The sequence below is a fragment of the Tachyglossus aculeatus genome (assembly GCF_015852505.1).
Source record: "Tachyglossus aculeatus isolate mTacAcu1 chromosome 12 unlocalized genomic scaffold, mTacAcu1.pri SUPER_6_unloc_3, whole genome shotgun sequence".
NCBI lineage: Eukaryota > Metazoa > Chordata > Mammalia > Monotremata > Tachyglossidae > Tachyglossus > Tachyglossus aculeatus.
The window spans coordinates 5,017,342-5,030,626 of record NW_024044830.1 but is presented as its reverse complement, the minus strand read 5'-3'; the positions used below and the strand labels follow the sequence as shown (position 1 = coordinate 5,030,626).

The 13,285-nt window shown below is 47.0% G+C and overlaps 1 pseudogene; it reads right to left on the bottom strand.

The window, feature by feature from the left end:
• Positions 1 to 5,053: 5,053 nt before the first annotated feature.
• LOC119921586 overlaps positions 5,054 to 13,285 on the bottom strand; it is a 15,461-nt pseudogene continuing 7,229 nt past the window's right edge.

The following is a 13,285-nucleotide window of genomic DNA, read 5'->3' as shown; positions in this document are numbered from 1 at the left end:
ACTGAGCCAGGCTGCTTCTCTATGTGTGTGCTGTGGGCAATGTCAGGCAAAAATGAATTCCTGAGGCTCAGCCGGGGGTTTCCCTTGACATGCGTGGCTTAGTGGAAAGAGCAGGGGCTTGGGAGTCAGAGGTAATGAGTTCTAATAGCGGCTCCGCCACTCCTCAGCTTTTTGAATCTGGGCAAGTCACTTCATTTCTCTGTACCTCAGCTATCTCACCTGTAAAATGGGGATTAATCATTATTATTATTATTATTGTATTTGTTAAGCGCTTAACTATGTGCCAGGGACTGTACTAAGTGCTGGAGTGGATGTAAACAAATCGGGGTGGACATAGTCCCTGTCCCATGTGGTGCTCACAGTCTCAATCCCCATTTTACAGATGAGGTAACTGAGGCCCAGAGAAGTGAAGTGACTTGCCCAAGGTCACACAGCAGACAATTGTGAACTCCATGAGGAAAACCCAATAACCTTGTGTCTACCCCAGCACTTAGAACAGGGTTTGGCACATAGTAGGTGCTTAACAAATACCATTCATCATCATCATCATCATCATCATCATCTGTTTTGCCACATCAGAATAGCATCAGCCACTATGGCTTTCAGGGCTCATAGGGCACAGCCTACCCTCAACGTCCCTCTGGCCAATGACAGGAAGAGAAGGCCACTAACGGCTGAGACCCCTCTACCAGCATGATGATTATTCTATAGCTGAAGGCGCCCAAGCAAGCCACAGTTAGGTGTGGACTTCACACATTGTTTGTCTCCCATTTGTCCATTTGCAAGACTTTAAGACTTCATCTCGTATCCTCCACATGACCTTGGGTGAGTAACTTGAGAGCTGTGCAAGAACCGTCAAATTAGGGCTATCCAGTCCATTCCCCCTGCCTCTATGACCTTGCCAATAAAAGTCAATGGCTCTTCCCCTTCTAATAACCAATACTTTGTATATTAGTTATGAGATCCTCAATTAACAACAGGGTAAAGGCCAGATTGGGTTTTGAATGAAAAATTCTCACAGACACTTTACAGGATGCTGCACCTTTTCCTCACTCCTGGCTTGTTGCAACCACTGCCCAGCAGACAGAAGGGCCTTTGGTGGGCCATCACCAATACAAGGCACGTAGACATGGAATATAGTAGGCTTGCAGTAAGCAGAGATGGTATTACATGTGCACTTTGCCCAAATACATAGAGCTCACTCCAACTAAAAACATTTTTCTGGGGGACAGGTCCAGATAAAGACCCCCATGCTCCCAGGGGTATTCAATTTGGGTGCTCCCACAGTGCCTGTGACATCATTATACAACGCTACACTTACCAAGCGTCTCCTCCCCCTCTATCATGAATCCAGAGTCAGAGTTCTACCCTCCCTCCTTCTGCCCTTGCTCCCTTTCATCTCTGTCAGGCTCCTGCCCTTCCCAGGAAATGGTTGGTGATTGTCCAGACATCAGGTCTAGGGAATGGGTGGGGATGTCCAGGCCTCAGAGCCATGGAACAGGTTGGGCATCAGAAAGCAGCCAAATCTAATTTGCTTCCCCTTTCTCCTCAGTCACCTGAGAGTCACTTTCTTACCCCTAAATGGAGAGACCTTCTCCCACCTTCCTGCCCCGCTGGCCCATGGAGTGAAGTGAAGCTGGCTCCTTCAATACATCTGATTAGGCCTCATATATTACGGGGAAACTGGGGCCAAGTAGCATTTTGTCACTGCTGTATGGCTGGAAGGTCTGCAAGGGAAAGAGGAGATGGGAGGACCCTGCTTAGCAGAGGGGAAAGGGGAAGGCTTGAGCACCATCTGTCCCTGGTGAATTTCACTTTGACCTAAACTCAGCTCTGTATCTTTGACTCTCTCACTAAACATGTTTTCCCTGTGATAGGGCATCTCCTTACCATCAGCTTTAAAGCACTCAATCACCTTGTCCCCTCCTACCTCACCTTTCTATTTTCTCCTACAATTCAGCCCGCACGCTTTGCTTCTGCAATGCCAACTTTCTCACTGTACTCTTATCTTGTCTCTCTCTCTACCAACCTCTTGCCCACATCCTGCCTCTGGTTTGGAATGACCTCCCGGTTCATATCTGACAGACAAAGACTCTCCCCACCTTCAATGTCTTATCGAAGGCATTTCTCCTCCAAGAGGCCTTCCCTGATGAAACCTTCCTTACCTCTTCCCACTCCTTTCTGTGCTGCCTTGACTTGCTCCCTTTATTCATCCCCCATCCAAGCCCCACTGCACTTATGTACATATCTGTAATTTTATTTTTTATATTAAAGTCTATTTCCCCCTCTAGACTTTAAGCTCCTTGTGGGCAGGGAATGTGTCTGTTATATTGTTGTGTTGTACTCTATCAAGCACATAGTACAGTGCTCTGCACACACTAAGCACTCAAATACGATTGACTGGCTGAATGACTAACTCTAAGTTGGCCATGGAGCAGAGACAGAAGAGAAAGAATTAGTGGGAGAGTGAGTCTGAAAGAGAGAGGGTGAGGGAGAGGAAGAGAGAGAGAAAGAAAGAGAAAGAAAGAGAGAAAGAGCAAATGAGCATGTGAATATAAGAATGAAATAAGGAAACTCTGGAGGTGATCTGCCGGAGCACAAGTCAATGCCTACTCCTGCTTACCACCCGTACAATCTGACAAAAAGCATGTGCTCCCTGAAACTCTCCATGATGCCCTCCAGCAGATTTCACCCGGACCAGTTTAGGAGGGGAGGTAGAGTGGTTCACAACAACCATATCTGACCTGTTGGCTCTGGAAGGCATCCAGGCTCCTCTCACAGCATGCCCATCCTAACAGGTGGGCTGGCAGTGGCAGGAGAGTCAGAATCATGCCAGAACAAGATCGGATTGCCACGTAGTACCTAGGCTCCAGGTATGGCCTCTCCCTACGCCCCCTCATCAGCCAACCTAGTCTTTCCAGGCCAGAAAACTGCAGAAGAAACTAAAGATGCGGAAAGTAAAGATGGCTGCAGCAGGTAGTGTCTGAGGGGATGTAGGTGTCCAAGGTGGGGAGGTGATGTCGGGCAATGAGGACTCCTGGTTAGCTTCATCTCCTCCTCATCCCCTCTAATGTTGTGCATGTGTCAAAGTCATCTTGAGAAGGTCCTGTTTGGATGCCAACTTAGTAGTGTCCTAAGCAGTAGCCATATTGGTATGATTAAGATTACTACCGAAAGAGGGAATGGCTCAGGTTGCATATCTCTGGAAGGTGATTTTGAGCTGTCTCCCTCTCCCTCCTTTATGCCACTTATTCCAGGACTGCAGCTCCTAAAGTACCTCAATTAATCTGCCCAGCTAGGGACCCTTGAGTTGGTAACTTTTGGCAGACGGTGTGGGGAAGGGAGGGAGAATTCCTTTAATTTTCAGTATCTGGCTCTCTCTACCTTGATTGCTGCCACATCTCAGAAATTGTGCCTATGTTCAGAGGGACCAGGAAGATAAATGTGACAGCTCTAAAGAAAAGCAGAATGATCAGGGTCTCCCTACAGAAACACTAGTTCCTAGCTGATTCCTGCCAAATACTCCGTACAATGTCATTGTATTACACTGGGTGAAAAGCCTAACACATGCAAAGCATTGCATCTGATTGTCCTGTCCTAATCCCAGTCTTTATGACTACATAAATGTTTCTGTGCAGCTTTTGATGAGAGATGTAATCACCATCTCAAACTGGATACAGGCAACGGGACATCAGGATTTCTTGGTGCTCTTCCATTGTTCTGACCAGAAAAGGGTAAGGAAGATTCTCATTATGACTCCCCACAGATGGATCCCCTTTCACCATCAGAAGCATCATCTTTAAACCAAAGAACAACTCCACGGGAAAGAGACCCTTTTGGAAGGGTATGAGGTTTGTCCAGGCCCTAGGAGTGGGACTAGGAGAGTGGCTGGTGCCATCTAGGGCAAGGGCCAGGTACAGCCTCCAGGACAGCCCTAAGTGTTGAACTCTGTCCTCGTCGACCCATCCTTTCCCTGGTCACCTTGAGTACTGTATTAGCCTCCTTGTTGACGTCCCTACCTTCAGTCTCTCCCCACTTCAGTCCGTAATAGTTCACTCTGCTGCCCGGATGACTTTTCTACAACAGCGTTCAGTCCATGTGTCCTGACTCCTCCAGAACCTTCAGTGAATGCCCACCTGTCTTCGCATCAAACAGAAACGCCTCCCCATTGGCGTTTCCCCAAGCACTCAGTCACCTTGCCCCCTCCTACCTCAGCTTGATACTCTCCTACTACAATTCAGCCTGTACTCTTTTATATTGTTGCAAACCTCTCGCCCACATCCTGCCTCTGGCCTGGAATGCCCTCCCTCTTCATATCTGAAAGACAACTACTCTCTCCACGTTCAAAGCCTTAATGAAGATACATCTCCTACAAGAGGCCTTCCTTGACCTTCTTTTTTTCTTCTCCTACTTTCTTCTACATCACAACATCAGAACGGTGGCCACATTAATTTTCCTTCCGCACTTGGTCCAAGCCTGGGAAGATTTATGCTGAAAGCCTGCTGTCCCCTTATCATAGGAGATGGATGCAAAATCAATAGCTGCCCCCTCTCCGCAGCAGTACCTACGTCTGCTCAGAATTTTCCTCAGAAGCGGGTCATAGCCTCCCCAACTCTCCTGTCACCAGCCAGAGGCATCCTCTGAATGATTATTTGTAATTCAGTCATGCAAAGCAACTCAATTCTGATGGTTGGGCTATAGCAGCAGCCAGGTTCAGGTTTAAAGAATATTTTCAGAGCCAGATTAATGGCTCATGGTTGCTTTATGAGGACCTAACTAGACTTCAGCTGGTTTAGAGTACACAATTGACTAGCTGTGGCAGCAAATCAGGAGCCCAGAGCCCAGGAGTATACTGTAGTCTGGAAGCAACCAAACTCTGCAAGCCCAAGGGAAAAGAACATTATTTTCTAGGTGCAGGGGGGCGGAGGGAGAGTGTGCTAGCATGCAATACAGGGAGGAAAACAGGACAAGGAGGACTTGCCCGAGGGCTGGCCAAGATCTGAAGAAAAAAAATGATCACAGGATACTTTTTCAAAGAGTTTATTTTAGCAGTAACAGTTTGGTCAGACACTGGCTTGAAAGAGGCAGTTTCATGATTCTGAAAAACACTTTACAAAAGTACTGCAGCACAAGATTCCCTCTGTAAACTAGGCTTTGCCGTAAACTTCCCTAGAGTTATGTGTTCATAAGACTTCAAACCTATTCTTTCTACCTATCCAGGATGGTCTTGTGCTCTTGAAAAACTGCAGAAGGCACTTGAAAGCTGTTTTAGGACTTGGTCAAATTCTTTTGCTTGCTGGTAAGGTGTTGCTGCACTGGGCATCGGTGCAGTTTTCACTATAGATCATCATGGTGTTGGGATGTTTCGTTGATGACCTGTGAATAACAAGTTGAGGAGAAGGACCACGTAATGTGTGAACAGCTGTCTGATGGCAGAGGTATGAGATTTAGAAACCTAATCAGATAACTCATGCATGTTAACCTGGTGCTACCTGCAGAACCTCATTTTCCTTTGGAGAAGCTTGGTTTCTCTGTTCTGACAGCTTTATTTCCCAGAACGATGGGTGCAGGGCTTAGGGACAGTCAGAGCTGCTGCCCCCAAGACATTGAAAATGACAGTGGTTCCAAGTGGATCCTTCAGGCAGTAGGATCTGACAAACGCTAATTCACATTTCAGAAGCATATTCAGTGCAGGAGAGGCCAAAAGGCATCTGGAATCCAGCCCGAAGCTAGAGGCTAACCAGGGGAGCCAACTCATGAACACCCAACAATGCTGTGGTCTTCCTACCTCCTAGGGAAGGTGTTTGGATGACTCCCTATTACCTTTTGCTGTCTGGGCATAGATTAATTGGGACTTCATGCTCCAGGGACACTGAGATGCAAAGGCTGGCTGCCCATATAGGGCACTGGCCCTGTAGCGTGGGGCTCAGTAGGGTATATCCTGGGGGTCCAGCAGTGAGGTGAAGTGAATTGTCTTTAGGGTCAGGCCAGGGTCAACTGGCTGAACTTACAGAGAGTCAAAATGCTTGTATGTGTGTGGGTACTGGGGACAGGGAGAAGAGATGGGCCAGGGTAAGGAAGATGTCCCTCTGAGCTTGTATGCCCTTCCCAGCTAGCCCTGGGAACGGATCTCATGAGACTCCTTTCCCAACACCCCTGGCTGGGTGTGGGGCATATTGACAGTGGCGCATAGGTCTTTCATTTCTTTCTGCAGAACCCTCCTCTTCTCCCCTACTCCAGCCCCTTGATTTAAGAAATTCACGTACCTACCTGTCCATCCCTAGTTTCAACAGTCTTGAGAAGGAGTGTTCTCTTGGGATGGGTGTCCACTAGAGGATGGGAGTCAATGTTGGTTTCTGAAAGATGAGAATAACAATTTGTCCAAATGAGAGTTTAATGGTCCCTGCATATCACCCAAGAGTTCTCTACAAAGGATTAAGAGTCTTGTGTTTATTCCTGTTGAGAATTTCTCTCTTTCACCTGGCACCATCTCAGTGCCTTGGGAGGTTTAAAGAGTTGCCAATATTGGTTTCGTGATCAGCAATCCATGTACACAGGCTGTGTGAACTATTGATTACAAAAGTGAATAGCTATTCACAAAATAGGGATTTTTGGGCAGTAATGAAAAAGTTAAAAAAAAGTTTAATCAACTTTGTTGCCCACAAAAAAGAACAGTTACGAGCCTAGGGGTAGTCAGTGATCACGATCAAGTCAACGAGAACATTGGTATTTAGCAGTACAAACTATTCAGGAGTTGCGGGGTAGATTTAGTCAGGGTACATCTTGATTCTGACTAGTTCCTTTTGTCCTAATCAATCATGTGACCGGCTACTTAGGTGAAAAAAGTCTAAATTTCAGGGGGGCCACATTCTATTATTATCATGTTATTTGTTAAGTGCTTACTATGTGTCAGGGAATGTATTAAGAACTGGGAGGATAGAAGCAAGTCGAGTTGTCCCTTGTGGGGCCCACAGTCTCTATCCCCATGTTACAGATGAGGTAATAAAGGCACAGGGAAGAGAAGTGACTTGTCCAAGGTCACACAGACGATACGTGGCAGAGCTGGGATTAGAACCCATGGCCTTATGATTCTCAGGCCCATGGGCTATGCACTACACCATGTGGGCCACGGTCACCCTATGCATGGTGTGACCGCCACCCCTGCTTTAGTAGCAACTGTGTGAGTGATGAGATTTCTCTAGTTTGACCCAGTAGAGGCATAATCACCTTGCCTGCCAGATTTGAGGGAGGGTTGGTTGCTGCAGTTTGGATGAAAGAGACGAACTCACCCTCTCTCTGCCACCCCTACCCCCACTGCTGGGGCTTCCCCTAAATCCACTGCAGCTTCAACTAGAGACAACCCCCCATTATTACAAGGGAGGTCCAGCTTCCCCAAACAGAGGTCTTGGCACTTAGGAGTGTCTAGGGCTTTTTCTGATCAGAAGGAAACTTCTGTGCTTCCCATAAGGAAGCTACCAAACCCGGGAAATGAAATGGCAGTGCTCACCTCTCAGGTTCAAGGAAGAAAAGCTTGGAACCGGCAGGGTAATCCTGTAAAAAGACAGATCACGTTAAGTTGTTACCAGGCAACCCTAAGAATAGATGCTCACCTCCCAGGTTCCCACTCCTCTCCCCTACTTCCCTGCTCTCCTCCCCCTCCAGTAATTTGCGGTAGGTGGCTATCTCAATATCCAGTACCATCTTGACATTCAGCAGGTCCTGGTATTCACGCAGGTGGTGAGCCATCTCTTCCTTCATGTTCTGGATTTCATCCTGAAGGCGGCCAATAGTGTCTTGGTAGTTAGCAGCTTCAACCGAAACGTTTTCCTCCATCTCACTCATCTGGCGCTCCAGAGATTTGTTCTGCAAGAGGAGGAGCTTGGTTATGACCTCATCAAAGACCTGGTGCCCCAAGCGATGCTGCCCAACCCAGTTTGACCCTATTCTGTGGTCCATGGAGAGGCAGAGGTTTCTCAGCATGAACATGGTACCAGATAATAAGAATAATGCCATTTATTAAGCACCTACTATGTGCAAAGCACTGTTCTAAGCGCTGTGGAGGTTACAAGGTGATCAGGTTGTCCCACAGGGAGTTCACAGCCTTAATCCCCATTTTACAGATGAGGTAACTGAGGCACCAGAAGTTAAGTGACTTGGCCAAAGTTACACAGCTGACAGTTGGTGAAGTCGGGATTTGAACCCATGACCTTTGACTCCAAAGCCCACGCTCTTTCCAGTGAGACACGCTGCTTCTCTAAAGTGTATGTCCAAACACTTGCAGAAGCATTCTTAAGCCACCTGCCAATTGACTATTCCAAGTAATCGTGGACAGAAGAATGAATCATTGTGTTCCAAGTTGACAGTCAGTCAAGCAGAAATAATCAAAGACATGGGGCCCAGAGGTGTGGTTCAGGAATTACTTGGTCTTTCATGCTATCCTAACACTTGGTTAAAAACCTAAACCTCTTTTGTTTCAAACTTGGCTTTAATCACTAGCTTTGATTGCCGATTCCTTCTACATTGGTTAGAAACACATTTGGGATTATAGGAATATATGTTCATGGGTCAAATGGTTTAAATAGTCCTGTTTAAAATGTCCGTTGGGTGTCCTCATATAAGGGGTGGGATGCCAATTTAGGAGGCTAGGATATTAGAGCAAAGCCCATTGTTGGTGTGTTAGTCATCACCAAGCAAAGGGGAGAATTTCCTGCAATGCCAACTTCAGCCAACACAGTGGACCTCAGGTATTTCATCCCCCACACCCACACCCTCCAGCGTGTACTCACGGTCCCTTTCAGTGCATCCACTTCACAAGTGAGAGACTGGACCTACCAGCGATACTCATTTGATTCCTGCTTGGCCTGGCGCAGGGCATCATTGTTCCTACTAGCAGCTTCAGAGAGGTCAGCAAACTGTTGAGAAAACATTCACAGTGGACATCTCAACCCCAGGGTGGATCGCAGCCCCTTGGTCCCAAGAGGACAGAGCACCAATCAGCTGTCAACTGGAAAGCTGGATCACCAATGAATTCCCTATTCCACTCTCCTCCAGTCACCAGCGTCACCTCCCGTAGCATACAGCGTGGTCCTGAGAAACCCATCTAGGGAAATAGGTGAGTCCTGTGCATGCCACGGATACTTCCAGAGGGAGCTCCTACCCCCTGACTGTCGGTTCGATGAAGTGAGTGCATGCATGCATGCACCATACCCCCAATCCCTGCACCCCCTCTCCAGGCGGGTGACCTGTGCCAACTGCTTGGTTTAATCCCCAGAGAGCTGGTTTAGGGACTAGGTTTAGGGTACTGCCCTCAGGGAATACCTTCCCCTAGAGTCACACCTCGGATTTGTGCCATTCTTCAGCTTCATGGACGTTCTTTGCAGCCACATTTTGGTACCGCTGGAGAACATCACGCAGGGCAGCAGTGTGATCGGGCACAGCCACATCCACATCGATTTGGATGTGCTGTTCCTGAATCTGGGCCTGCAGCTCCTGGATTTCCTGGTGAAGAATAAGCAGAGAATATCAGGTTCCTGCTGGCTTCCCTGATTAGATCAGCTTAATTTACATTCCCCGATTAAGAGGAAGCCCATTACCTCGTCGTGAAGTTTCTTCAAGAAGACTATCTCTTCGTGGAAGGATTTGACTTTCCGCTTGAGATCAAGGCGTGCCAATGAAGCATTGTCAACGTCCTAATTGAAATGAGATCGAAATGACTTATTCTAACCAAATCAACCATTCATTGACTCACATTTGCTTTTTAGAAAACATTTGTTGAAAATAAGCAGAGTCTACCATGCAAAGCATCTGGAAAGAGTTGAGCTGAGCTTTCAAGTCTGAGGTTTGGAATTTGGCCAGATCAATCTGGTTCTCAATTTGGAAATGCCGAGGTGAGAGGCCGTCGTTCTTTGGTAATTAGTCATGTGGGTAGGCCCGGTATCGTGAGAGTCCAAATGGGGACTTCTTTATTGAGACAGATCCTGGGTGGATCTTGTCGGCCCTGGTCACCAACAGGCAGGCAGGTTAGAAAAGCATAGCTCTGGCTCTGATTCTGGCTTCAGAAAGTGAAAAACAGATGTGTCAATCTATCAGTTCAACTTGCTTTTCCCCTTCTTCCACAGGACATCACAGCTTGGAGAAAAGGGAGACCGTGTGGCCTATTGGAACAAGCACAGGGCTGGGAAACAGGAAACTTGGGTTCAGATCCTGGTTCTGCCACTTGTCTGCTGGGTGACCTTGACCAAGTCACTTAACTTCTCTGGGCCTGTTTCCTGTAAAAGGGGAATTCAATTCTTGTCCTGCCTCCTTCATTGACTATGAGTTCTGTGGGAAAAAGGTACTCTTTCCATTCTGATTATTTTATCTCTGCCCCAGAGGCTAGCACATAATGAGAACAACCACAGTAACTGCATATAGTATAGTACTCTGAATACAGCAAGCATTCAATGTGTACTACTGGATGAATGCATTAATTGCAATATAGTGCCTTCTTCCCGCAGATGTAATTTCTCTGACTGCTGCCCAAGCCTTCTCTCTGACTTCCCTGCCTTCAACCTTCAATCTTCTACCCAGATCATTTTCTTAAAAATATTATTCTGGGCACATCTCCCCACTCCTTGAAAAAACCCCATCTCAGTACAATACTCTGCACACAGTAAGCTCTCAATAAATACTATTGAATGAATGAATGCCCCCTGCTTTCTACCCCTCTGCTTTCTGCTTCTTTGCTTCTCAGACCCTCTGCCCCTCAGCTCTCTTCCCCCTACCCTTCGTCTCTCCTTTCTCTTCCCCTCTGCTTTCTGCCGTCTGTCTCCACCTTTCTTGACCGTGAGCCTATTGTTGGGTATGGATTGTTGATGACGTTGTACTTTCCAAGCTCTTAGTACAGTGCTCTGCACACAGTAAGTGCTCAATAAATACTATTGAATGAATGAATGCCCCCTGCTTTCTACCCAGCTGCTTTCCGCTCCTTTGCTTCTCAACCCTCTGCTCCTCTGCCCCTCTGTCCTGCTGACCCTCAGCTCTCTTCCCCCTACACTTCAGCTCTCCTTTCTCTTCCCCTTTGTTTTCTGCTGTCTATCTCCCCCCTTCTAGACTGTGAGCCTGTTGTTGGGTACGGATTGTCTCTGTAGATGAATTGTACTTTCCGAGTGCTTAGTACAGTGCTCTGCACACAGTAAGCACTCAATAAAAACTATTGAATGAATGAATGCTCCCTTCCCCTCTTCCTTCCTTCCTTCCACCTTGCGATCAGCTCTCTTCCCCTCTGCTTTCGGCTCCCTGCCCCTTTGCTCTCGGCTCCCTGCCGCTTTGCCCTTCTGCACTCTTCCCTTCTGCATTCTGCCCCACTCCTCTCTACCCCTTGGTATTTTCCCTCCTGGTCTCTTCCCCCCTTGTCTCTGTCCCCAGAGTATCTGCCCCCCGAAACTCTAAAAGCCAGCTCTCTTCCCTCCGGTTCTATGTTTTCTGACCCGAGCTCTCTGTGGAATGTAGCCAGGTCCCCCAAGCCCATGTTCTCTAGGGAATGAATGTTCTGCCGTCACGACGTGCCCGGCTCCGGGGCCTGGGCCAGTCGCCTGCCCCGCGGTGGGTGGGGGGAAGAGAGACGGGGGACGAACCACTCCCCCACTCCCCGGAGCGGCTCTCAGCACGGTAGTCCTGCCCCCTGCCAGTTTTGGGGTGCCCCCCCTGTTTTGGGATAACCCCGCCCCCGGGAGGTATTTAACCGCCCCGAAGAGTTTGGGAGGGGTCTCCCTATATTTCGGGGGCTCTGCACACAGTAAGCAGATGTAGCGTGTCTACAGGTTAAACGTTAAACGCTCCAAAGGAAGAGCCTTGGAACCCTTCCGAGCCTTAATATTATTCATTCATTCGATCGTATTTATTGAGTGCTTCCTGTGTGCAGAGCACTGCACTAAGCACCTGGGAAGGACAAGTAGCCTAGTCTCGCTTTGACTAATTCATCAGTCTGCTTGTTCATTCATTTATTCATTCATTCATTCATTCAATCGTGTTTATTGAGCACTTACTGTGTGCAGAGCACTGTACTAAGCGCCTGGGAAGGACAAGTAGCCTAGTCTCGCTTTGACTAATTCACCAGTCTGCTTGTTGATTCATGTATTCATTCATTCATTCATTCAATCGTCTTTATTGAGGGCTTACTGTGTGCAGAGCACTGTACTAAGTGCCTGGGAAGGACAAGTAGCCTAGCCTCGCTTTGACTAATTCATCAGTATGCTTTTTCATTCATTCATTCATTCATTCATTCATTCATTCATTCAATCGTCTTTATTGAGCACTTACTGTGTGCAGAGCACTGTACTCAGCGCCTGGGAAGGACAAGTAGCCTATTCTCGCTTTGACTAATTCATCAGTCTGCTTGTTCGTTCGTTCATTCATTCATTCATTCAATCGTATTTATTGAGTGCTTACTGTGTGCAGAGCACTGTACTAAGCACCTGGGAAAACAAGTACCCTAGTCTCGCTTTGACTAATTCATCAATCTGCTTGTTCGTTCATTTATTCATTCATTCATTCAATCGTATTTACTGAGTGCTTACTGTGTGCAGAGCACTGTACTAAGCACCTGGGAAGGACACGTAGCCTAGTCTCACTTTGACTAATTCATCAGTCTGCTTGTTCATTCATTCATTCATTCATTCAATTTTATTTATTGAGCGCTTACTGTGTGCAGAGCACTGTACTAAGTGCCTGGGAAGGACTAGTAGCCTAGTCTCACTTTGACTTATTCATCAGTCTGCTTGTTCATTCATTTATTCATTCATTCATTCATTCATTCATTCAATCGTATTTATTGAGTGCTTACTGTGTGCAGAGAACTGTACTAAGCACCTGGGAAGGACAAGCAGCCTAGTCTCACTTTGACTAATTCATCAGTCTGCTTGTTCATTCATTTATTCATTCATTCATTCATTCAATCATATTTATTGAGCGCTTACTGTATGCAGAGCACTGTACTAAGTGCCTGGGAAGGACACGTAGCCTAGTCTCGCTTTGACTAATTCATCAGTCTGCTTGTTCATTCATTCATTCAATTGTATTTATTGAGCACTTACTGTGTGCAGAGCACTGTACTAAGCGCCTGGGAAGGACAAGTAGCCTACTCTCGCTTTGACTAATTCATCAGTGTGCTTGTTTATTCATTTATTTATTCATTCATTCATTCATTCAATTGTATTTATTGAGTGCTTACTGTGTGCAGAGAACTGTACTAAGCGCCTGGGAAGGACAAGTAGCCTAGTCTCGCTTTGACTAATTCATCAGTCTG